The sequence below is a fragment of the Pelodiscus sinensis genome, chromosome 1 (genome assembly GCF_052426305.1).
Source record: "Pelodiscus sinensis isolate ZL-2025 chromosome 1, ASM5242630v1, whole genome shotgun sequence".
Lineage (NCBI taxonomy): Eukaryota > Metazoa > Chordata > Testudines > Trionychidae > Pelodiscus > Pelodiscus sinensis.
Genome location: NC_143052.1, coordinates 180,720,043 through 180,744,203, shown reverse-complemented (window position 1 = coordinate 180,744,203; position 24,161 = coordinate 180,720,043). Strand labels below are relative to the sequence as shown.

The 24,161-nt window shown below is 40.8% G+C and overlaps 1 protein-coding gene and 1 pseudogene across 2 annotated transcripts in view; one reads left to right on the top strand and one right to left on the bottom strand.

The window, feature by feature from the left end:
• Positions 1–24,161, bottom strand: part of NCAM2 (neural cell adhesion molecule 2) — a 545,555-nt gene that overhangs the window by 508,098 nt on the left and 13,296 nt on the right. The window lies entirely within an intron of this gene.
• On the top strand, positions 18,988–19,434 carry LOC149525677 (male-enhanced antigen 1 pseudogene; annotated as a pseudogene).

Below are 24,161 nucleotides of genomic sequence, written 5' to 3'. Positions count from 1 at the left end.
ATAATGGCTATTTTGTCTTTCTGGCAGTCTGAAGTAAGTCTTTTTTTAAACAAAACAACAACAATAATAAATGAGTATTAATACATAAAATTAAATAATAAATATTAAATAATAATAATAAATAATAATAATAAATAATAATAATAAATAATAATAATAAAAAGAAGCATCCTAGCAAGAACAAATTGTCAATCATACTATTGATGCTTTTAATAAGGGAATAATGTCAATTCAAAATATACCCCTTATCTTTCGCAGGAGCAAAGAAGAGGGTGGAAGATATGCGTTAGAATAATAACAATTAATAAATAATCTAACAGTATGATTAGTATACAGAAAACATTATACATGAATTTAATCTAAGTGTAAGAAAATACTAGACAAACATTTTTATGAAAGAGGGTAGCCAAAGACACACCTCAACAGTTTCAATTAGCTAATACTGGTATTGGGAAAATGCCGAAACTCCTGAGCCTCTCGTGATTGGAGGAAATCAGAAGGGTGTCCTATAATGCTGAATTCAGGAGAAATGTCCTTTAACTCAAGCGAGGCAACTTAAACTATGAACCAATTTTGCTCTGATGAATTTGGGCACAGCACAACTTCATTGATTTCACTGTAAACTAGGGCTAATCACATGGTACATACATATTAGATAAAAATGATAAGGAAGAACAACTAATGTTGCATCTGTAAAGGACTGATAGATAAAATATGGCTGCATGTGCTATATACACACACACCTTATTCAGATAAAATGGAATTCCAAGGAATCCAAGGGTTAACTTGGGCAGCTATATTTTAGTTTTTTTGTTCTCCCAATGAAGATGTAATTTATTAATATCTGTTTCCTCTTGTATAGCTTTACTAACATGTTGGCTGTAGAGTTTTACCTCTTCAAAGAATGATTGGCTCAACTGACTTTTGAAAGTCATATTATTTCCCATATTCCCAATTCAGTCATACATTTCTTCATGCAATCTTCAATCACAAAAATCTTCAAAAGTTGAACATTTTTAATCACTTTAGACATCACATGTGTAACTGAAAGATACAAACATTCCCACTTCAATATTCTTTTTAACCTGTTTGGTCTCATTAAATGTATTCTTTAATGCAAAAGAGCAATTATTAAGCTAGGGAAAAAGAATAAGAGGGGAAAGTGGGTCAAGATTCAAACATTGTCACTAGGTCTTTAATTGAGGGTTTTTCCACCCATTTATGTCAAGTTTCTTAATTAATCATAGAACACTAGAACTGGAAGGAATGTTAAGAGGTCATCAAGTCCAGTCCCCAGCCCTCATGGCAGGACCAACCATCATCCAGATCATCCTTGAAAGAAGTCTATCCAACTCTCTCTTAAATATGTCCAGAGATGGAGATTCCACAACCTGCCTAGGCAATTTATTCCAAGGTTTACCCACCCTGACAGTTAGGAAATTTTTCCTATTGTCCAAGCTAAACCTCCCTTGCTTCAATTTAAGTCCATTATTTCTTGTCCTATTATCGGAGATCAAAGAGAACAATTTTTCTCCATCCTTCTTATAACACCCTTTTAGATACTTGAAAATTGCTATCATGTTCCCTCTCAAGGTATAACTACACTACAGAAGGTTTCCTTGGGAAAAATGGACATTATTCAAAAAAAACTTCACTTATGTCCACACTGCAATCACATTCTTCCGAAAGAAAATTGAAAGAACAGAGGGTTTTTTTCCCCGACATTGGTAATCCTCATTCTACAAGGAAGAAGCCTTTTTCCAAAAGAACTCTTTTGGAAAAAGGCTTGCATTGATGGGGAAGAGGGACTTGTTTCGAAAGAAAAGGGAAAAAGCATGGGTGCCTGGTGGCCACTTGGTCCATAGTAATCATAGCTGAAATGCGAGATAGCACCTGGTCAGTGTGGATGCTATCTTTCGAAAAAGCAGGTCACTTTTTCGATGCTCTTTTGCAGAGTGGACATTCTCTTTGGGAAGAAGTTTTTCCAGAAGATCTCTTCTGGAAAAGCTTCTCCCGAAAGAAACTTGCAGTCTAGACATTGCCTTAGTCGTCTCTTTTCTAAGCTAAACAAGCCCAGTTCTTTCAGTCCTCCCTCATAGGTCATGTTTTCTAGACCTTTACTCATTTTTGTTGCTCTTCTCTGGACCTTCTCCAAATCTTTCTTAAAATGTGGTACCTAGGGATGTTAAAATGAGATAATTTCCTTAATTGAATAGTCAATAGATTTTCTGTCAGCTATTCTATTAGTCAACAAGGGAAGGCAGTTGTGGCACTCAGTCTGGCTCCTGCCGATTCACAGCACAACTGCCCGAGGTGCCGCTCTGCATTAAACAGACCAGGGAAGCCGTGCTTGAAGGCACTAGCGCTGACACCACTTCTCAGATCTCTTTTCGTTCTGAAAATGAACATTCTGGTCTGATGAATAAGAAAAAAGACCAAGCTAGTGTGTGTGTGTGTGTGTGCGTGTGTGTGTAAAAAAATGAAAAGAGACCCACAGAACAGGGACTGACTGAGTGCATTCATGTGCCGGTTTCCGTGGGCTATACAGTGCAGAGCGGCATCTGGAGGAGGAGGAGAGAGCGACTAATCGATAGTGCTAATCGATAAGCTCTTGCTTATCAATTATTCGACTAGTCAACTAGACGCTAACATCCCTAGTGGTTCCCAGACCTAGACAGTACTCCAGCTGGGGCTTAATCAGTGCAGAGTACAATGGAAGTATGATTTCTCATGTCTTGCTCACAACATTCCTGTTAATATATCTCAGAATCATGTTTGCTTTTTTTGCAACAGTGTCACACTGTTGACTCTCATGTTTAGCTTGTGGTCCACTATGATCCCTAGATCCTTTTCTGCACTCCTGCTTCCTGGACAGCCACTTTCCATTCTGCTCAACATTGTCCTTTATCTGATCCATGAGTAACACAACTTATTTTTTTTTCTTTGGCATGAAATATGTCCTTAATAGTGACCTCAGTGTGTGAGTTAAGTTCTTTACCAGCTAAATTATATTTATGTTGGTAATTTCTCAAAGGGATTTGCTTTCAAAAGGGTGTTCTTTTTTCAGAGTATAAGGCAGGTGATGCAGATGGGAGGCATTTGCCATCTTCTAACAAGAAAGAAAAAAAAATGTGTTTCTATAAGTCCTTACAGAATGTGCAACTTTTCTTATGCCTGGGGGGGAGGGAGGGAGAAAGTGTAGAATATAACATCCGCACAGAATTATTATTAATGAGGAAACAGATCGGAGAAAGTCATAAAAGTAACCATACCATGCTAAACTTACTGAGTTAAAGTTCATATTTAAGTACTATACAGTACTCAGATCCCAACAGCCACACAATTAAGCTATGATTCCTAAGCCAGATTTTATTTGTTTGTTTTTTATGTCAATAGATATCATATAAAGTCCACACTTTTGGAAGGAGAACTGTCTGGATAAAATTGTCTATATAAATTGTATAAGACATTAAAAATAACCATGAATATTACTTAAACTATTTTCACATCATAGAATACTTGCTACAATACTAGGTCAATTTCTCAAAAATTCTTTGTTATTATAAGAAAACCTTATTAATCAGTTATCCCATTATCCTTATAAATCATATAAATTAATACTAAATACAACTTACTTCTTGAATCAAGCTTTTTGATCTTCTCATCTGGTACAATCATTATGACATAATTTCCTTATAAAAATTTGCCTTTTTTTGTTTTGATTTAGCATTAGTGATTGAAGTCAAATGTGCAGCAATATGCTGCACTAGATTTACTTCTTCCTTAAAGCAAGAGGGAAACAGGCATCAGACATGGTCTGGTCTACTACTGGAGCAGTGCAACTATACCCAGTGCTTTTTTTTAGGGTTCATGACAAAGCTACACTATAATCTTAAATATCTCCAAGCTTCCAGCATCATCCAGGACAAACAAGAGATCCCACCCTAATTGAGGATGCATCTGTAGTGGGGTTTTTTTCAACTCCTCATTAGTTACTAGCTTTGAGAAGACAATAAAATAGCAAATGGTGAAGATTAAAGACACAATAGTGCTCCATAGCAAAACTATCTGTAGTTTGTTTATTAGCAACACATTCATTGCAACTTAAACTGAACTTCCATAAATTAAATAATTATGGTATCAGCCATGGAAATTCCCCTTATCTATTGAGTTTTAGCTGTTAACTGATGAACTTGAGATTGTGATATACTGTTGGATGAAACAGAACAAGGAAGTGGATCTATGCCATGTAATAATTGCACATGATTTAATATGACCTTTACAGCACTCAAAAGGAAAGGGAAAACCTTGGCCAGATACATCAATATAGAACTCATAGCTCAGAACCTATATCTTGGATCACCTCATTGTCTCAGATGCCATGTGGACACATGCCTATTTCATAATCAAATGCATTGCTTTGGGAAGCTAATTGATGAAGTGGGTTTTTCCCCCTATTTCCTTTTCAAGATATGACTTAGAAGGACTTAGGTCTCATTTTTATTAATGCTAAATTTAACTAAAAATAATCCTTACTTTGTCAGTTTCACCCTCACTAATACACAATTTATTGTCTGGGGACAAGTTTATCTTCTGTAAATCATGAGAGCAGTACTATATTGCATGTTTTATAAGGGAGCTCCATTGCTTTGGTACATGAGCTCCATTTGTCTGCTTTAGGCTACTTCTCTTTCCTGCTTCCTTTCAGTGTTCTTTTTTATGTATCTTCCTGCATAGTAATTCAGGGAGAGCACAACAAACAATTTAATGTTTTAACTCTCAATACATAAGAAGCAATGGAGCAATATTTCTTTTAATGGAAGAATTACTAGATTGTGTCCTTTACTTTTTGGATTTAATTCCCAAGAGGCCTTGGTCAGATTTTGGGTCCTCCTATGGTTGGTGGATTGCAAACTCAGGCAAAATCCTAAATCAAATCAGCAGGTGTGAACTTGTGCCCCTTTGCAGAACCATTGACTTCAACAGGTCTCCATGCAGGCACAAGAAACAGTCTCATGGATCCAACTGTAGATTCGAACCTTAGAAGTAGACATAGTTCCTGCCTTTACAAATGAAGAAATTAAGCAATAATAATTGGGTTTTGTCAGCACCTTTATTATCAACCCTGATTCAGTAATACGGATTAACTTTTAATGTTGTTGTAAAGTAGGCTCAGCCTGTAAATGATTTTACATCCATTCTAAACTAAAGGATTGGACGTCTCTGGTCTGGCAACCTCTGGACTTGAACTGTCCTGAACTTGGGATTTTGCTGGACCAGGAGAGGTCAGTGCTCCCATGCTGGCTTCACTGCTCCTAGGCTCTCCGCATTGCTGCCCCAGAGTTTCCCATGATTCGAGGAGGGATCCTTGGTCGCTGCCAGCCCAGGTACCACAGAGTCCCTGTGCTAGCTGCCCACCTCCACCAGCCCTGCTTCAGCCGGAGGGGAGGAAGAGAGTTTCCTGGCCAGGGCCGCCAACAAACCTGCTGCAACCAGGGATTCCCCAGCTGGGGCCAGGACTCCCCGGTCACCTGGGCCAGATGACTCCCGGGCGTTCCCGGCTGGAGCAGAAGCTCCAGCTGCTGTCTGCCCCACTAACACCAGGGTTTCTCCAGCCGGGGAAGGGACTTCCCAGCCACCTTGCTCCACTGATGCTGGGGGTTCCCTGGCCAGGGTGGGGGAAAACTTCCCAGATGCCACCTGTTCCAAGCCGGGCTCCCCAATCCCTGTGTTGCTCCCACCTCCTCTGGGGCTCTTTGGTTAAGCAACTGTTGTTGTACAAGAGTGTCCCAGATTTGGGAGTTCAACCTGTAATAACAGAAAAGTTCCTCTGATTCCACTGCCTCATGCAAATAGAAATATTAAAATATATGTTAAAAACAAAACCTGCTTTCATTACAGAAATATACAGTCCCAATCTTACTGCCAGGATTTAAAAAAAAAAAAAAAATCCACCAACTACATCTGAATCAGAAATTATAAAAATACAAATATGCCACAGAACTGAACACATAAAACAAAAGATTGAACAGATAATCGAAAAAATTGTATACAGTAAGTATTTCTCCTAATAATGTGCTCAGGTCAGAAGAGCAATTCAGACATACATTTATACAAGGCTTTAAAAAAGTTTAGTTGAGTTTTGTACAAAATGAAAGTTGTCTCAGAAAGTTTGCTTTCCTCAAAAAATATTTTTTTGGTCAGAAAAATGAACAACAGGCCTTGTGTGGATTTTGGCAATTTTGATCAAAGAAATGGTTTGTCACCATTGGGCTTTGAGAAGAAATTTTGAATTTGCTAATCCAAACATTTTGGGTTTCAAGTCTCAAAAATGAGCAAAAAAATGTTTGATGGGGTGATGTGTGGTTTTTGCTTCTTTTGATGAAAAGTCTAGATTTTCCATGTGAAAAAAATCCATTTTTTATCCACCTCTCCCAAACATTACTATAACATTTGTCTATAATCAGGAACACAAGCAAAAAGTTCTAAAATATTAATTGACACTGAAGCTTCAATTTGTCTAAAGGGGTTCACATGAACATAATAAGAATTTCATATTTCTTCTTAAAATATGTGTTTCTCACAGCCACAGAATTTATTATGTATATGCTATCCTAATGGTAGCTCGAGTGGTATTATTTTTGAAACAGAATTGACACTCAAAATACACTAAGTAGTAATTATTTTTCCTTATAAAGGCTAGCCATCTGTGCTACTTTTCTCAAATCATATAAAATATAACTTTATATTCATACTTTGCACTTCAGACATAACTGTAATATCAATAGCTTTATAGTTAGAACACCACATTTAATTCTTGTGCTTACTGGGAAAATCACCTTATTTGAACACACTTGTTCTATTTGGTTGATGGCTATGACATGCTGCCACCAGGTGGAGCTTGTTCAATGAAAAACTACCGCCCCACTCGCCCTGCCTTATATCCGCCCCTATTGACAGAGATTGATTATATGAATCCGAAGGAAAAAAAACTTAGATACATTTGAATAAACAACATTAAGACAGGTCAAAGAATTCTAGACCATTATGTTCCATCTAAACCCAGGGTGGCAGGTAGCTAGGACAAGAGAAGGCTCAGATCCCCCTAATCTAATATTTGAGCCATGTTGCTGCTCTTGCACTTGTCCTGTTTGGTGAGTGTGGGAGCATACTGCTGGGAAGAAGCAGAGCTATGGCCCTTTCTTTTCTATTTGTTCCCTACAGCCCTTCTTACCCTTTATGTATATCTTCTCCTTTTTTATAACTGTTACGTCGATGTAGTATTGTTTGGTTTTGTATTGTCAAGTCTTGAAGCTTTTATGACTTGTAATATTGCATAATTCTATTTGAGATCCTGTGATACATTTAGTATTCAGAAACATATGGACGATCTAAATGATTTTTTTTGTATTTTTACTGTTTCTATAAATACATTTAAAAAAAATAAAAAGTCAACAGGCAAGTTATGTATGATTTAAAGCTCCCATCTGTTTAAACTGTGTTTATGACAATACATATACAGCTTTATATAAGGTGTAATTTTAAGCAGCCAGCACTTGCACCTAAATACAACAAAAGGATATTATCTTACTGATATTGGAGTGATTATACCAAAGGATAGCATAATGTTAGCATGGAATAGACTGTGATAATTATATGAGCATGCTTAGATGTCTCCACAAGCTTGAGAAGACTTAGTCTAAGTTAAATGCTCATAGCAGTGATGGTTGTATTTTTTTTTTAATGTTTAGCAATAGGAATACCAGATTAATATTACCAGTGTGCACATCAAAATGGCTGATTATCCAGGGTTACAAAAGAAATAATGTTCAAGCTTTGTAAGCTGTCTTACAAAGCAATCAACTGTATTTTCTATCCATTTATTATATCTCAGGTCATCTCCAAAATAAACTCAAAGACTAGTCCACTCAACAGTTATTAGACAGTGTAGTGGCTCTGAAGTTTTTCAGATAAGCGAGACTAAAAAAAAAGTCTTACACTTGTAATTACAGACAGAATAATAAATATCTTTAACCATATGAGGGTACCGAAGAGATTGCCAAATCATACTGAAATAGAATTTCAATAACCATGTCAAGCAGAAACTCTTTTCTTTGTATTTCCTACAGTGTACTATTGGTACTCCACAGAAACCAGATGTTTCTCATGAGATAAGTTAAACAAGTAGTGGCTAACTGATTATCCATGTTCATTGTTTTTGTAATTGTTGAAAAATGAGTGGAAAAGCAATGAAAGCTTTTACAAATTTTACTGTAAGCCTCAAAACTGTCACTAATCTGTATGAGTAAAACAACTATCAATGGAAGAAATTGTGAAAGTTTGTGCACTGCAGTACATTATATTCTGATTATATATTCTGTCAATGTTGCTGTTGCTTGACAAAATTGTGCACTAAAAATTCAAGGTCAATATCACTTTCTGTATGTCAGTCATTTTCCTGAAAGAAAAATTTGTTGACTTAATATTCATTTTGACACAAAACTCGTAAACTTCATTTTCATATGATTGTTGACCACCAGTCAGTTCAAAACACTATAGTTCACTTCTTTCCTCAAGAAAAGCTGCTTTTGTGATCTCTTGAGTATCCACAATATATTGATTCAAATTTATGGAAAGTATTCAGAGCATCATGTTGGTGAACATATCAAATGTCAGTGCAACTTTGAGACATTGACATGTTTTTTCTTTAGAAATGCTCTTATAGGAGGTTCCGGGAAGGTTACTCTTTAAGCTAAGGGTAATGATTAAAGTTTTTCTTTTTTTTCTGGTAATTGTACCTCAACAATTATGACCTGCAGTAACTTAATCTGATTTACTGATTGCCAAGCTTAGACAGTCACTTGGACAATGGACAGAAAGTACCACTGAGTACTTGCTGCAAATGAGTGTCTAAGTTCCAGAAAAGCATCTTCTCATTTCACAAGCTCTGTTGAAGCCAAAACCACAAGTCAACTGTGATACATTGCTATGGTTTGTGGCTCAATGAGTATCATCTATGCTATACTTCTTCCAGTCATCTCATTGATTTTGGTAAACTTGGAGGATGTCCTCTCTGCATATATTACTGTGAAAAAGTCTTAAGCAAGGGGCCACATTCCTTTCTTTCCTGGCTATCCATTCTTTCATGTATAAACATATTAACTAAACTTAAAGGACTGATGTTTCCTAAGTGCAACTTATTTCATACCTAGTACCCGTTTAATGCCACAAGTGGGATAAAGGAACTTTGGACAGAAAGGATACATCTACACATGAGGGCCAAAGTTGAATTAAGCTATTCAATTTCAACTATGTCAACTGCATAGCTTCAGTTGAAACAGTTTAATTTCGCTGTCTATGCAGCAGGCGCTGTCTACACATCAGGAAGTAGAAGGAAGAACACTTCCTCCTACTTCCCTTACTCCTCGTGAAATGAGGGTTACCAGGAGTCAGAATAAGAAGTCCTTCAGCTTGACATTATTTTGAAATAAAGGCTTATAGTGAAGATGTGCACTATGTTATTTCAGAACAACATTAGTTATTCTGAAATAACACTGCAGACGTACCCTTAAGGGAATAAGAGAAGTTTAAACATACATGTGGCTGGATAGGGGGAGAGGAACCTGCTCCCCTGCAGTCCCTCCCCTTAACCATGGCTTAGATAAATGGGGATGAGTCCAGCTAATAGACAAAGTTGTACATACAACAGCCAAGACAAGACAAGCCTGCGTTTGTAAAGCCTATTAGCTCTCCTTTCCTTTAGTTGTAGATTAGGAGCTATGCTTCATATGATGCTACAAATCTGTCTCATCACCTATTTTTAAAGGTCAGGATCAAATTGTTACATAGCCCAGTGTGTTTTTTCACCTTCCTTGCAGCCTCCAGATAACACAGTTGGATTAGAATCAAGAGGATATGAGGCTCTTAATTCTATAATAAATTGACTCATTGAAACATGAGGCCAGTGTCCAGCATGAAGAAATGCTAAAAGGGTACGTCCTAAATGTAAATGAAGCCTACGATTCTAGAATTATAGATCTGGAAGGCAGCTCAAGAGATCATCAAGTCCAGTCCCCTTCAGGACAAAGTATCAACTACCATTCCCTGTCAGGAATGGTAGATAATACTTTGTCCTGAAGGGGACTGGACTTGATGATCTCTTGAGCTGCCTTCCAGATCTATAAATCTAGAATCGTAGGCTTCATTTACATTTAGGACGTACCCTTTTAGCATTTCTTCATGCTGGACACTGGCCTCATGTTTCAATGAGTCAATTTATTATAGAATTAAGAGCCTCATATCCTCTTGATTCTAATCCAACTGTGTTATCTGGAGGCTGCAAGGAAGGTGAAAAAGCACACTGGGCTATGTAACAATTTGGTCCTGACCTTTAAAAATAGGTGATGAGATTCTACAACCTCCCTAGGCAATTTATTCCAGTGTTTAACCACCCTGACAGTTAGGAAGTTTTTCCTAATGTGTAACCTAAACTTCCCTTGCTGCAATTTGAACCTATTTCTTCTTAACCTCTGTTGATAAGACAAGAAGCATAATTTTTCTTCCTCTTAGGTCCTTCCTATTACCATGTCCACTCTTAGTCTTCTCTTTCCTAAACTAAACAAGCCCAATTCCTTCAGTCTTCCCTCATCAGAAGTAGAGGAGTTGAAGTCTTTGTAGACTGAGGTGGCCTCAGGCCCCACTGCTTCCAGCAGCTGCCCTTGACTGTAAACAGTGAACTGCAGTCAATGGGAGCCACCAGGCTCCATGGCCACAGAGCAAGTAAGTAGACAAACCATAGCAACCTATTAGCAATTCTCAAAGTAGGCCCCAAACACTTCTATAGATTTTTTTTCACATTTCTTTCTGACCATTTCTTCAGTTTGTCCATATCATTCTGAATTTTAATCCTATCCTCCAAAGCACATGTAACTTCTCCCAGTTGCTATCATCTAAGAACTTCATAAGTATACCCTCTATAGCATTATGTAAATCATTTATGAAGACAGTGAACAGTACTGAACCAGGAGCAACCCCTGTGGGAAGCCACTCAATAGGCCTTTTCAGCTTGACTGTGATTCATTGTTAACTACTTTCTTCCCAACCAGTTATGCACCGATCCTTAAAGGCTGTATTTCCCTAGTTTGTGTATGAGATGATCATACACAAAAGCAGCCTTAGAAACAGTCCAGTATCTTTTGAAGTTACTATTTAGGAGCCCAAAATTGAATTTAGGAGTCTAACTTTAGCAATCCTGACCATTGTTCTCTGGGCACAGCCAATATATTTATGCTACTTTTGCAAGTACAGTAGACTTCCGATAATCTGGCACCTTTGGGACCTAGGTGGTGCCAGATTATCGGATATGACAGAGTATTGGGAGGTACTCTGGCAGGGGGCTGTGACGGGTCTGCCAGGACCCGCACTGCGTCCAAGGGGGTGGGCAGGGAACAGCGCGGCGAGAGGCGAACCCTACGCTGTTTTGCAGGACGGCGGGGGAAGCCCTGCGCAGCCGCCGAGAGCTTCCGGGAGGGGAGCGGGCTTCCCACCCCTCAAACTGCAGTAGTTATCACTGAGCAGGAGGGTGAGGGGTGGTGCTGCGGGACCGACTCGGCAGCACCCCAGCTGCTCTGCTCCGCCGCTTCCTCAAGTCCACCTGCTGCTGATCAGTTTCAGCAGTGGCAGTGACAGACTTGGGGAAGCGGTGGAGCAGAGCAGCTGGGGAGCTGTTGGGTCGGTCCCGCAGTACCATCCCTCTCCCCTCTGCTCGGTGATAACTACTGCAGTCTGAGTGGTGGGGAGCCTGCTTCCTTCCTGAAAACTCTCGGCAGCAGCACAGGGCTGAGCGCAGCCGGAACGGGGCAAGTTCAGGGACTTAACTCTCACCTCCTCTCCTCCACTACTGCTTGCAGGCTGGCTGCTGGGTTCCCCAGCTGGCCTATCACCGGCGGCTGTGCGGGGCTGCCCCCGCCTTCCTGCAAAACAACGGAGGGTTCACCCCTTGCTGTGCTGTTCCCCGCCCATCCCCACCCAGACACAGTGCAGGTTCCGGCAGACCCATCACAGGGGTATAATCCCCTTCCCCTCTTCTCCTTCCCAGCCGCGAGCATCCCTGGGGCTCACAGCAGCTCCAATTGTCTGGATGGCCGCAGCACTTCCAGGTTCCAGTTGGTGCCGGACTATCGGGAGTGCCGGACCACTGGATGCTGGAGTATGTTTCATAATGTCTTTAACTGTAAGTTTCCTTTAAAGTGCTTTAGAGTACTTGGGATTTGTAAGAGGTAAAATAAGTTCACATGGTACTGTGAGGGTATATCTACACAGCAAAGTTATTTCAAAACAATATCAAAATACTGTCAAGCTGGAGGACTTCTTACTCTGACTCCTGTAACCCTCGTTGTAGGAGGAGTAAGGGAAGTCGCAGAAAGAATGCTCTATTTCAAAATAAGTGCTGTGTTGATGCTCCTAATTTCAAATATTTCAAAATAAGCTATGCAATTGATATAGTTCAATTTGCGTAGCTTATTTTGAGTAAACCCTACTTCAGAGATGCACCCTTACTTAGAAACCTAAATGACTTACAAATTTACCACTCTCCTGATGTTTGCTCTTATTATCAACACACACCAAAATTAGCTTCCTCCTCTGCACATTTTCTTTACGGGGTCCCTCCGGTCTGATGCTCAAAATGTTTACTGCTCCCAGATTGGAGCTAATAAGGATCAGCTAATTTAACAACAGAGTGAGTCAGCACAAATAATTCTGCATCTCTGTAAAGACTCGTAGCACCTGACATACATGTGACAAAGACAAGTTACTCTGAACTCCTATGCAAGTGTCTAAAAATGACAAAGTTTTACAATGATGATTTTATGTCTGCTTACTATCTTTCCAGTGTTTGTGCTTTACTAGCAAGAATATTCACAAAAGTGCATTTTTAAGATATTATGGTAGAAAATTCACCTTAAAGTGAATTATGGCTTGTATATTTCATCACAAAATTTGTAATTTGTATGGTTTCATTGCATGTGATCAGATCCAAAGGAGAAAAAACATCATTTAACTAATGAACCCACTCTAAACTGCAAATACAAATTGTTCATATGTTATCTGCAAACTAAAACTTATTTGTTCAAGAAATAATTAGTTAATTATGAATGAAAATTATACTTTAAAAATTGATTTGTTTGACAATTTTCAAACAGAAAAATATAACAATAATTTGAATAAATTCACCTAAGACCGTGTAATAGAGTCATCTATTTTGTTCTTGATTGACAGCTGCTGCTTGATAGAATTTTGTCAGAAAAAATCCAAAGTATTTTTCTATGATAGCAATACTTTTTCTACCCAGAGGAGGAAACTATGCTAATCATTCCAGCCAAGCATGTGAAGAGGGGAAGAGAAATGAAATATTTTTTTTTCTCTTCCCCTTTTACAAGAACACAGAAACACTGGAATAATCATGCAAGTCACATTTTATAAGAAGTACCTAAAAGCTACTACAGTTTTAGGTGTCATTTTTATCAGTTAGTGATGTAGCATGCTATAATTTGATAAATACAAATCTTAAAAAAAAAAATTTACAAATTGAGTGTTCTCTCACTGTCTTTTGTAATGTTGAACAGCTTGAATATTTCTATGTATTCAAAATATATTTTCATGAAAACAGTTCAATTGTGTTAACTAGTTAACTGGTCAAATTACACTGAACTGTATTTGTTACAGCTGACATTCAAAAGTTAATCACTGGCATAGATTTGGCATCTATCCCAGTGCGGAAAAAGGAATGTATGGATTAAAACTACTTTGCATTCTGGTCAGAATGCACACTAGCAACATGACAACGAAGAAGTTAGACTCAGAAAGGATCTTTTCACAGGATTGCATTAAGGGCTGGCGATTAAATAAGAAATCCACCTTGCCAAAGTGACAGATTTAGTCTGAGAAAGTTAATTAAGATTAGAAAAAAAGATATATATTGCATGTGACAAATCATAGTTTGTAATACAAGCAGTGCTGTCTTTGTTCAACGAGCCATCTTAAAGCAGAAATAACTGTATTTAAGTTCAAACAGGACAAAGATTAATTTTACTCAGATCTCTCATCTGCAGAAAATATTTACTCACCATTCAAAGATGACTACCATCCATCAGCCCTTCCTCCCTCTGCCCCCACTCCCTTACAAACCTCTTGAAACCCTCTGGTTCTGCTTGCGGTACACAGACTTTCAAATGTTGTGTTACATTTTCTTTCCAAATTTCAAACTTCCTTTTTTGAGATCAGCATATTATCTACAAGGCTGTATACCTGTAGGCCACATTATGTGAGTGCTTATCTTGAATCACTTTGTAACCATGGTCAAATCTTTTTTCCTTTCTGTGCAATAATATCAGTCAGGTGGGAAAGAGTGTCTCTAACAGTGGAGAGGCATGGAATTATTCTTCCCTATTGAACCTACGTGGTGTGGAGGAGGGGAGAAGCGATTGGAGGCATAGTATCTCTGCTTTCCAGTATTACATAGCACATGAAAGGAGTGACTGGTATTACTTCTGGAATTTCTAGTGATCCTGGGATAGGGATCTCTGAATAGGACAAAGATAAGGACATGCACTGGGGGACACCAGCAAGGCTATAATAAGGGGCACTTCCCAACATATTCTCCTCAAGCAAAGGAGGCACTGGTGAAGTCCATTGAAGTCAGTGGAAGTTTTCCTATTAATATCAGTGGAGCCAAAATGTCACTCATGTCTCCAGACAACTCTGTTTAAAATGACACATCTTCATTACAGCTCATCGAAGCAAGTAGCATAAATCAATCCTTAATTGAAAACTGCTGCATAAGTAATATATTTGTGATTATTGTTAAACAGCTAATTCCAAATAGCACTTAAATTTAGGTTGAAAACTTACCTAATATTCTGTACGGACTGTTCTGAAAACTACTATGACACAGAGCCCCAGAATGAACCTCTCTTGTTCCTGCATAATGCCTCTTCTATCTCCAAGACCTGTCCTGACACTGCTAATATTGATATTTACAGAGCTTCTCCAATTTGTTGCCATGGGTATTCAGTATACACATGTGAATATAACACACCCATTTTCTCTGATTACTCCATCTCATTTGTGCAAGCAGATTTTGGAAATGGGTTCAGCTTTCCCTGTTTCGTAAAATGCAGTGAGAGTATCCGTCTGGAAGGTAACTTCAGCTTTAGTAGGCAAATACTGGCTATTCAGTGGTATGTACAAGGTCACTCCCCACTAACCCCCTTTTTTAAAAAAAGTATTCCCTATCCGTTTCACTTTATTATTTAGCAATTTTCAGTATTTCCTTGATTTTTCTCATCCAAATTGTTATGGCTTTATTGTTTGGTTTGATAATTAAACAATGTTATTATAATAAATATAGAATTTACATAATGTGCATATTTAAAAAAAATTCCATCAGATTCAAAGCAAAACAAAGATGGCCATGCATGATCATCTCTTTTTTAAATAAAAAAGGAACAGTAGTCCATAGTGCAAAAGCGACTCCAAAATGATGGATTTGAAAAAAAAAAAAAAAATCAGTACACAGTAGGGAACAGAACACAAGTATAATGACTCCTAGTCCAACAACTTTAATAATGAGGCTTGTTAGAGAGATGTATGGTACCCAAGGTATTGTGTCAAGTGAATCACCAGTCTGCAGAAAAGTCAAGTCCACCAGCAAGGCAGGAGAAGGAGGTAAATGGGGCAGTGGGGTGGGAGCCAGGCACTCTCCCCCACATGTTGCCTCTCCCCCCTCCAAGAAGCATAGCTCCTATAGTGCTGCCCCTACTCCTGCTGTTGCTGCTCTGCTTGCTAAGCAGCCATCCACTACTCAGGGAGCAGTACTTAAAGGGCACAAAAGAAAGTTCACCAGGTTGCCATTTTCCCCAAAAGCTGGTCTGGGAGAGATACAAACAGTAGTGGTAGACTCAAAGCATGACCTCCTTCTTATATAACCTACTCCAAAACAATGATAAAATGTTAGCAGTCCAACACTCAGGATCAACCTTGAATAACAAAATGGTCTGTTTTCCCACAGAGGGAAAACAATTTGGTAAGAAGATAGAATTCACTTTCATCCTTCAAAGAGATAAACCATGAGCGATTAGTTCAAAACTATGAAAAACAATCTTGACTGTATCATATTTTATTGTAATTACTGCTATAGAGCCAGAGTACTGAGCGGAGTGTGTAAAGTAATGTTTGTATCAAGGTCTTATGAAAACTCTGGCAATTTTTCTTAAATTTCCCAGCAAGGAGAGTGTTTACTTAGGGTTTTGTTAAATCAATGACTACTCAGAACAGACTCAAGAGGATATGCCTCACAAGATAATAGACATACACTCTTTACGTCCTGTACTTAGTTTTTCCACTAATGTAGAAGCACCATTTAGTCAGACATCAATACACATACATAGGGTCAACTGCATCCCTGAGCCTATCTTAGGTCTGCCAACTGTCTAATCACACAAACGCAAACGCCCATGCCCCAATCCCTTCCCAGACCCTTGCCCAAGGCCCTGCCCTGTTCACTCCATCCTCCCTCCCTCTGTCACTCATTCTCCCTCCCCCCAGTCACTTTCACCAAAAGGTGCAGTGTTCCCAGAAGAGGATGGCACATCCTTGCAGCCCTTGGGGAGGCAAGTGGTTCCTTGTGCTCCTCATCTGCAGGCAGTGCCCCTTCCCGCCATACCCAGCAATGGGAGCTGCAGAGTTGGTGCTTGTGGTTGGGACAATCTGTGGAGACTCTGTGACTTCCCCCATGTGCCACAGGGACATGTTGGCTGCTTCTGAAAGCAGCAGAGCCAGGGAGGCAGAAAGCCTGCCTTAGCTCTGATGTGCCACCAGACTTTTAGCAGCCTAAATTCTCCTGGTTTGGGTTCAATTGCCTCTGGGAGACAGAGCCTGATTCTGGGAGACTTCTGGAGGAAATTGAGAGGGTTGGCAACCATAAAGCAGCTGCACTGGAGACAAATTCATTCCCTGTAGCAGGGCACATCATGATACCACCAAGATCTTCCCTTGAGTATTCTACAATCGAAGGGGATATTTCGGTTCCAGGTGGCTCTCTACAGAAGGCCCGGGATGTATGCTGAATCACCACATTGACCAACTTGGCTTCCACTGCCTCATACAAGCTTCAAAGCCTCTGGAGATAGAGGGTTGAGGATGCTCTTTGCTCTCAGCATTTCTTCCCTTTTAATAGGCCCTCTCTTCATGCCAACCGCTAGATTAAAGATCACTGCTATTATGAAGAGCATCAGTTGGCATCCTGATCAGAAATGATGCAATAATTGTTAATTTATCAAACCTGAGAAATCTATTTCTATTAGATATTTTCTCTCCTGCCTCAAGAACATCACTTCTTAACTGAATCACCGCATAACTGGCTAGCATATATATATTTTAAGATACATAGTAAATAATATATTTATTGTGCTTTTAACTGTACTACTTAGAACTTGTAGTGCTTTTTGCTCAGGGATGTCAAACCACTTACCAAACTTCAACAAACCTCACGATATTCCCGTGTGTTAGTATTATTGATACCATTTATAAAAAGGAAGAATGTGGGAGAGAGGCTAAGTGGAAAAGTCATATAGTCACTCAGAGTGAGAGCCCGGGGCAAAAGCCAGAATACTTGACAACTCTTGTGCTCTATACACTGGACAATGATCCCTTCCTAAATGCAAGTTTTAGATTTACAAGTCCAAAGGATTTCAGTTTTGTTTTGTTTTTAGACAGAAATTACATGAACTATTTAGATTACTGGCTGCAGATGCATCTCTGCCAAAGGATGCATTAGGTTTTCCCAATATTTATAACTTGTGTGTCTCTACAAATGAGTGGCCTAGGAACTGTTGATACATTCCAAAGCCTTTCATGTCTCAATCATACCAAGTTAAATCCAGTTCTGGGCTGCAACCATGAACTGCTTTCCAAAATGTTAGAATTTGACTCTTAACTTATTATATCAAAATTGTTAGTATTTACATATAATGTGAACAGTCTCAGAAAAATGCTATACACTAAGTTACACTGTGACAAGGTGTACTAGCTACACACTGGGGCTGTGTCTACACTGGGCCACTTACTCCGGAAAATCAGCCGCTTTTCTGGAATAAGCTGCGAGCTGTCTACACTGGCCCTTGAATTTCCGGAAAAGCAACGACGCTCCACTGTACAAAATCAGCCGCTATTCCGGAAAAGCTACGCTGCTCCCGCTCAGGCATAAGTCCTTATTCCAGAATACTGTTCCGGAAAAGGGCCAGTGTAGACAGCCCAGTAATCTTTTCCGGAAAAAAGCCCCAATCGCGAAAATGACAATCGGGGCTCTTTTCCGGAAAAGCGCGTCTACATTGGCCACGGATGCTTTTCCGGAAAAAGGGCTCTTCCGGAAAAGCAGCCTGCCAATGTAGATGCTCTTTTTCCGGAAATACTTATAACGAAAACTATTCTGTTTTAAGCATTTCTGGAAATTCATTCCAGTGTAGACACAGCCTGGGTGAAAGGGATTAAGGCAGCACTCTTAAAGCAGCACAAGCCATCCCTTTCAACCCATCCTGAACCATGCTTCAACTGCTGTTACAATATAAAAGGGAGCAGTCTAACTCAGTCTGGGCTGACTGCTGAGGAGGCAGGATACATCTTGCCAGCTCCATCTGAGGAGCAGCCAGGAGATGCCAAAGCAGTAGGAGATGGGAAGGCTCAGGCAGGCACCTATGCAGCCATAGATGCTCAACAGCAGGTGTGGGCAATCATTTTTGAAGGGAGGGCCAATTCACAAATTTCGGAAATGGTTGCAGGCTGATCCACAAGGGATGGGGCCTTTAAATGGAAGCAGTTGAAAGGGCTCGCAGCTCCTAACCTGCCGCTCATGCATTGCCTGGGAGCCACCAGGGAGGCATGACCCCAGCCCAGATCTGGTTGAGGTGCTGGCTCATGGCTGCATGTACAATGAGACCTGACTGGATTTGCCCCAATAAGCATGAAGAGCTGGGGCTGCAGGAGGTTCCTGAGGGAGCCCTGTTGCCACCCAGGGACTGGAGCAGCGAGGAACCCGAGGAGGAGAAGGAAGAGGGTGGGGACAGGCTACGTCTACCAACACCTGAGCCAGGATCTGAAGCTGGGATTGTGAGACCAGGGTTTGTTGGCAGCTGAGGAGACCCCAGGTCCTGCAGAGACAGCCTCTGGTATCCAGAGGCTATTGCAGATGCTGAGGCTGCACCTGCCATACCCCCTGTGGATAGAAAGGAGGAAAAGGAGGGGGGGAGCTTCAGCTCAGACCAACTGAAGTTCCATCCCTATGGATTCAGAACACATTGAATTTGTGAAAAGGACAATGGCTGGGGTGAAGCTGCCTAACCAGGGAACAGGGCTGGCCTTACCATGAGGCAAATTGAGGTGGCCGCTTCAGGTGCCAGACTGGGGGGGTGGGAAGGCAGCACCACTAGGACCCAGAGTGTAGAAAATTGTGTCTGCTGCTGGTGCATATGCATTCTCTCTGCTCTGGATGGACAGAGATGGTGGAGTGCCATTAGAGGAGTAGAACTGGAAGAAGGCAGAGCTGAGACTCTTCAAAGTTTTGGCCCAAGCGAGGGGGCATTTGAACTCCCTGCTTCACGTGCCAAAATGTTGTGGGCTGGCCCTGCCTGGGAACTCCCATGTGGGCCAGCGAGATCTCAGATGATCACTGGAGAGCTATGGTGCAGTGAATGTTGAAAGCCAGGCATAGTCACAGCACCTGTAGGCCAGAATGGATGTAAAGTATGGAGCCAGGGACAGGCCGTGCTGGGAAAGCTGAGTACAAAGTGTTACCCTGTACACTTTAACCTGGGGTTATGCACGGGAAGCAGATCACAGCCCTCCTTCTCCAGATGGGTTGGACTTTATTTTCCCTGGCACTGAAGCACGGAGCTGTTTGATTTGTCTCCTACCGAAGCTGTCCAATTGTTTCCTTGTCTCCTCTTTTCCTACTCCTGGCTCCTGGATAGTGTGATGTCAGTTACTATGGTGTCCTCATGTTGGCCCAGTAGTATCTGCTCCTAAGGAGCTGGACTGCCTTCATAACCTCTGAGGGCAAGGCATTGCTGCCTCTAGCGAGAGCCGCACTAATATCAAAGGATCAGAGAGAAAGAGTATTTCCCTTCTCACCAAGTGCTGTAGAGGGCAAACTACTGTACTATGCCAGGTCACAGGAGGTGGAGACCACGCTGTTGTTTTTATTTAGTTTTGAACAATCAGACAGCTGTACAGTTTCATACTATTATACTCTACTGAAAATAAAGCACACCATATGTACATTTAAAAAACCTAGTACTATTTAAAGCGTTTGCGCCTGCTGCACAGCTGCTACTATGTTGCCTGACAGCCACCCAGAAGGCGCGAACCCTTTATATAGAAGCAATTGAAAGGGCTTGCAGCTCCTGGTTCTGCTGCTAAAGTGTTGCCTGGGAGCTGCTGGGGAGGCAAGAACCCTTTCAACCGCTTCCATTTAAAGGGATTGCGCCTGCCAAGTGGCTGCTAATGTGTTGCCTGGCAGACTACCAGCAGGCGCGAGCCCTTTAAATAGAAACAGTTGAAAGGGCTTGCAGCTCCCAGCCCTACTAACTCATTTCCTGGGAGCCACCAGGCTGGTATGAACTGTTTGAACTCCTGCTATTTAAAGGGCTTGTACCTTCCCCACAGCTGCTAATGAATTGCCTGACAGCCGCTGGAAAGACACAAACCCTTTAAAAAGCAGGAGTTGAAAGGGCTTTCACCTCCTGGCGGCTCCCAAGCAATGTGTTAGGAGGCAGTGCTGGGAGCTGCTGTGGCTCAGATGAAAGGGGTAGGCAGGCTGGGTCTAGCCTGCTGACAGCCTCTTGCCCAGCCCTGCTCTTGGGAGATTGCAGTCACCAACTGAAGCACCCTGAGACTCCAAAGAAATCATGACTTCAGCTACAGGAGTCATGGAGAGAGAATCTCACAGAGGGACTAGCCATTGTCCCTGCAGCAGTCTGTGTGCTGTGGGCAGACTCCCCACAAACTTAGTGGTGAACCTCATTGCCACTACCACGGCTCTGGGCTGGGACCCAGTAAAACAAAGAGGGCCTAGGTCCCTCTTCCCAGCCCTGCAGACTCTGCCTATTAGGCCATGCTCCCCTGCAGCTGATTATGGCCATTCGGCCATGGTTCTCCAAAGATGAGTGGAACCCCAGTGGGGCTGGCCATTGTTCCATGTAGCCCTGAGGCTGAGCGCGACAAAATTAACTCAGCCACAGGGCTACCACACTCTCACCCCACCGCCAAGGTGACCGAGTGTACTGGCCCCACAATAAACACCAATAAAAAGATTAGAAATTTAGTCTGTGAAAGTCCAGATTGGACAGCACTTCAATTAGTATTTTTAAAGATGGTCTAGTGGTTAGGGTACTAGACCAGGTTATGAGAGACATGGATTAAAGTCCCTTTTCTGGCACAGGTCTTCTGTGTGACCTTGGGTACGTCATTTATCACTCTGTGCCTCAGTTCCCATCTTCCTTCCTTCCAGGCGTGTTGTGTGGATAAATACATTATAGTTTGAGAGACACTCAGATACTACGATAATGAGGATCATACCTAAGACATAAAATTTTAGTTCTCATGAACAATACTGGATGGACAGCCCTGGAAACTGTATTCCTTTATTTATCCATGGCGGAGGTCCACTTTTCCTACAGGAGTAATGAAAGTTTCCCCCACCACAGTTTGAAAAACTGAACTTGAGATGGTACTTCTAGGGCTAAAAAGAAATTAAAGATCCTATTCTTCCTCAGTTTTGGTGTCTCTCCTAAGACTAACACGAACAATCATGTCAATTATGACTGTTGATTTCAAAAGGTAGACATCTATGTGTTAAGAATTGGATGGAGATTACTTACTGTGACAAAGTGGGAATTTTATTCACCTTGTTATGTTGCATATGAGTTCTATAGTAGAGGATGATGGGAATTTTGGTGTGACTTCCACTGAGGGAGGCTGCTCAAGCCCTCTCCACATACATAGTGACTGATAGCCTTTGTAACTGTGGTGTTTTAGATGCTGCTTGTAATTATTAGAAATGGGAGCACTGGATGTTGGGAGTCTGGAAGCACAGGAAACAGGAAGGAGGGGGGAGAAGATTAGCCAGAGCTGAGTGAGAGATACAGAGGAGTGCAGCAGCTTTGTAAAGAGGTTTCACTTTTGGTAATGAAAGTCCTGTTGAAGTTTATTAGTACCTTGCTTGCATGATACAACAGTAACCTGAACTTGGGGGTCGACCAGGTTTTGCCTAGGAAGCAGGATAAAAGCCAGAAGAGGAACCTGGCTGGGGGTTGGAACCAGGACGTTGGAGTGGGGAGACAGGGGGAGGGCCAAAGCCCTGGCACTGGAGCCCCCCTCTTCTACAGATGGATTGTACTGACTACTTCTGGTTTCTGTGATGACAGGTCTGTTGTACTCAGTGTCCACATCACATAATAAACCTTCTATTCTCCCTGCTGGCTGAGAGTCACATCTGACTGTGGATGGGAGTACAGGGCCATGTGGACCCCCGTCCCCTTCCCCTTCCCTCCCCCCACACAATTTTGTGACATTTACTTTTCAAATAGACTTTTGTATCTTTTCTGTACTGTAGATAAAACATGTTTTATTTATTTACTGTCATTACCACCAACATATCAAGTACTTAATTTCTCAGTTTAACCAACTGTTTAGTTACCTTTTGGGTCTGCGGATCACTAATATGCTACTGTAACACCACACTGCCAACCTAAATATTAAAGGTGAGCAGCTTTGAACTAGATGATTTACCCCCATTAGAAAGAAAACAACGTAGAAGAAAATCTGAGCTCAGATAATGGAGTTCCATTCAGTGAATGGATGCATAACTCGAAGGACAGAATTGTGTCAAATGGGTATAGAGCTAAGCTCAAAGTCAACTTAGTAAATCTTGGAGAAAGTTAATTTCCATTCTTTTCATACTTTGAGATATTAGTCCACAAAAAGGTGTTTTTATAATGAAATATGTACATGACCAAAGAATTAACATGACAAAAAGATTTAAAAAAAAAAAAATCAAATATTTAGTTCAAAAAATCTTTTTTTCTTTTTAATAAACATATAAACAAGACTCTAAGGGCTCGTCTACACTGGCCCCTTTTCCGGAAGGGGCATGTAAATTTCATGAGTCGTCGTAGGGAAATCCGCGGGGGATTTAAATATCCCCCGCGGCATTTAAATAAAAATGTCCGCCGCTTTTTTCCGGCTTTTAAAAAAGCCGGAAAAGAGCATCTACACTGGCCCCGATCCTCCGGAAAAAGTGCCCTTTTCCGGACGCTCTTATTCCTTCTTCAAAGGAATAGGAATAAGAGCCTCCGGAAAAGGGCGCTTTTTCCAGAGGATCGGGGCCAGTGTAGACGCTCTTTTCCGGCTTTTTTAAAAGCCGGAAAAAAGCGGCGGACATTTTTATTTAAATGCCGCGGGGGATATTTAAATCCCCCGCGGATTTCCCTACGACGACTCATGAAATTTACATGCCCCTTCCGGAAAAGGGGCCAGTGTAGACGTAGCCTAAATGAGGAAAGTAATAAGAATATTTTTCTATGTTAAAAAAAGCAACACTTTTGCTTTGCTCTGCAATCCTGCTAAGAATTCCTTAGAGTGTATATGTTCATTTTTCACTAGTATGGTAATTCTTTAACTTTGTAGATGTAGGTCACCAGGATAAATGGCCATATGTGGCATTTTATGTGCTCGCTGGAATTACCTTTCAGTGAATCTAGTAAACAAGAATGTTACAAAGTTGCTGTTTTAATTATCTAAACATGCTCTAATGAAAACAAATCACTGAAAAATTGGAAACATCAGTATATATTTGCAGAGATACATAATGCTGTAAAAGGAATGTGAACTGCAGATACAGAACATATATTTATGAAATCAAGTTAGACTCGTGAGAAATGCCATGCTGCTGCAGCTTTTATAAATGATTGACAATCTTGCATCTGAGCTTATTTTTTGGATTTAATAAGGTTTTCTTACAGACAAACAACACACACATAGAATAGAAACTGACATCACAAAAATTGACATCTCAGCAATGTTCATTCTGTCTCCAGAAAATAATCCTA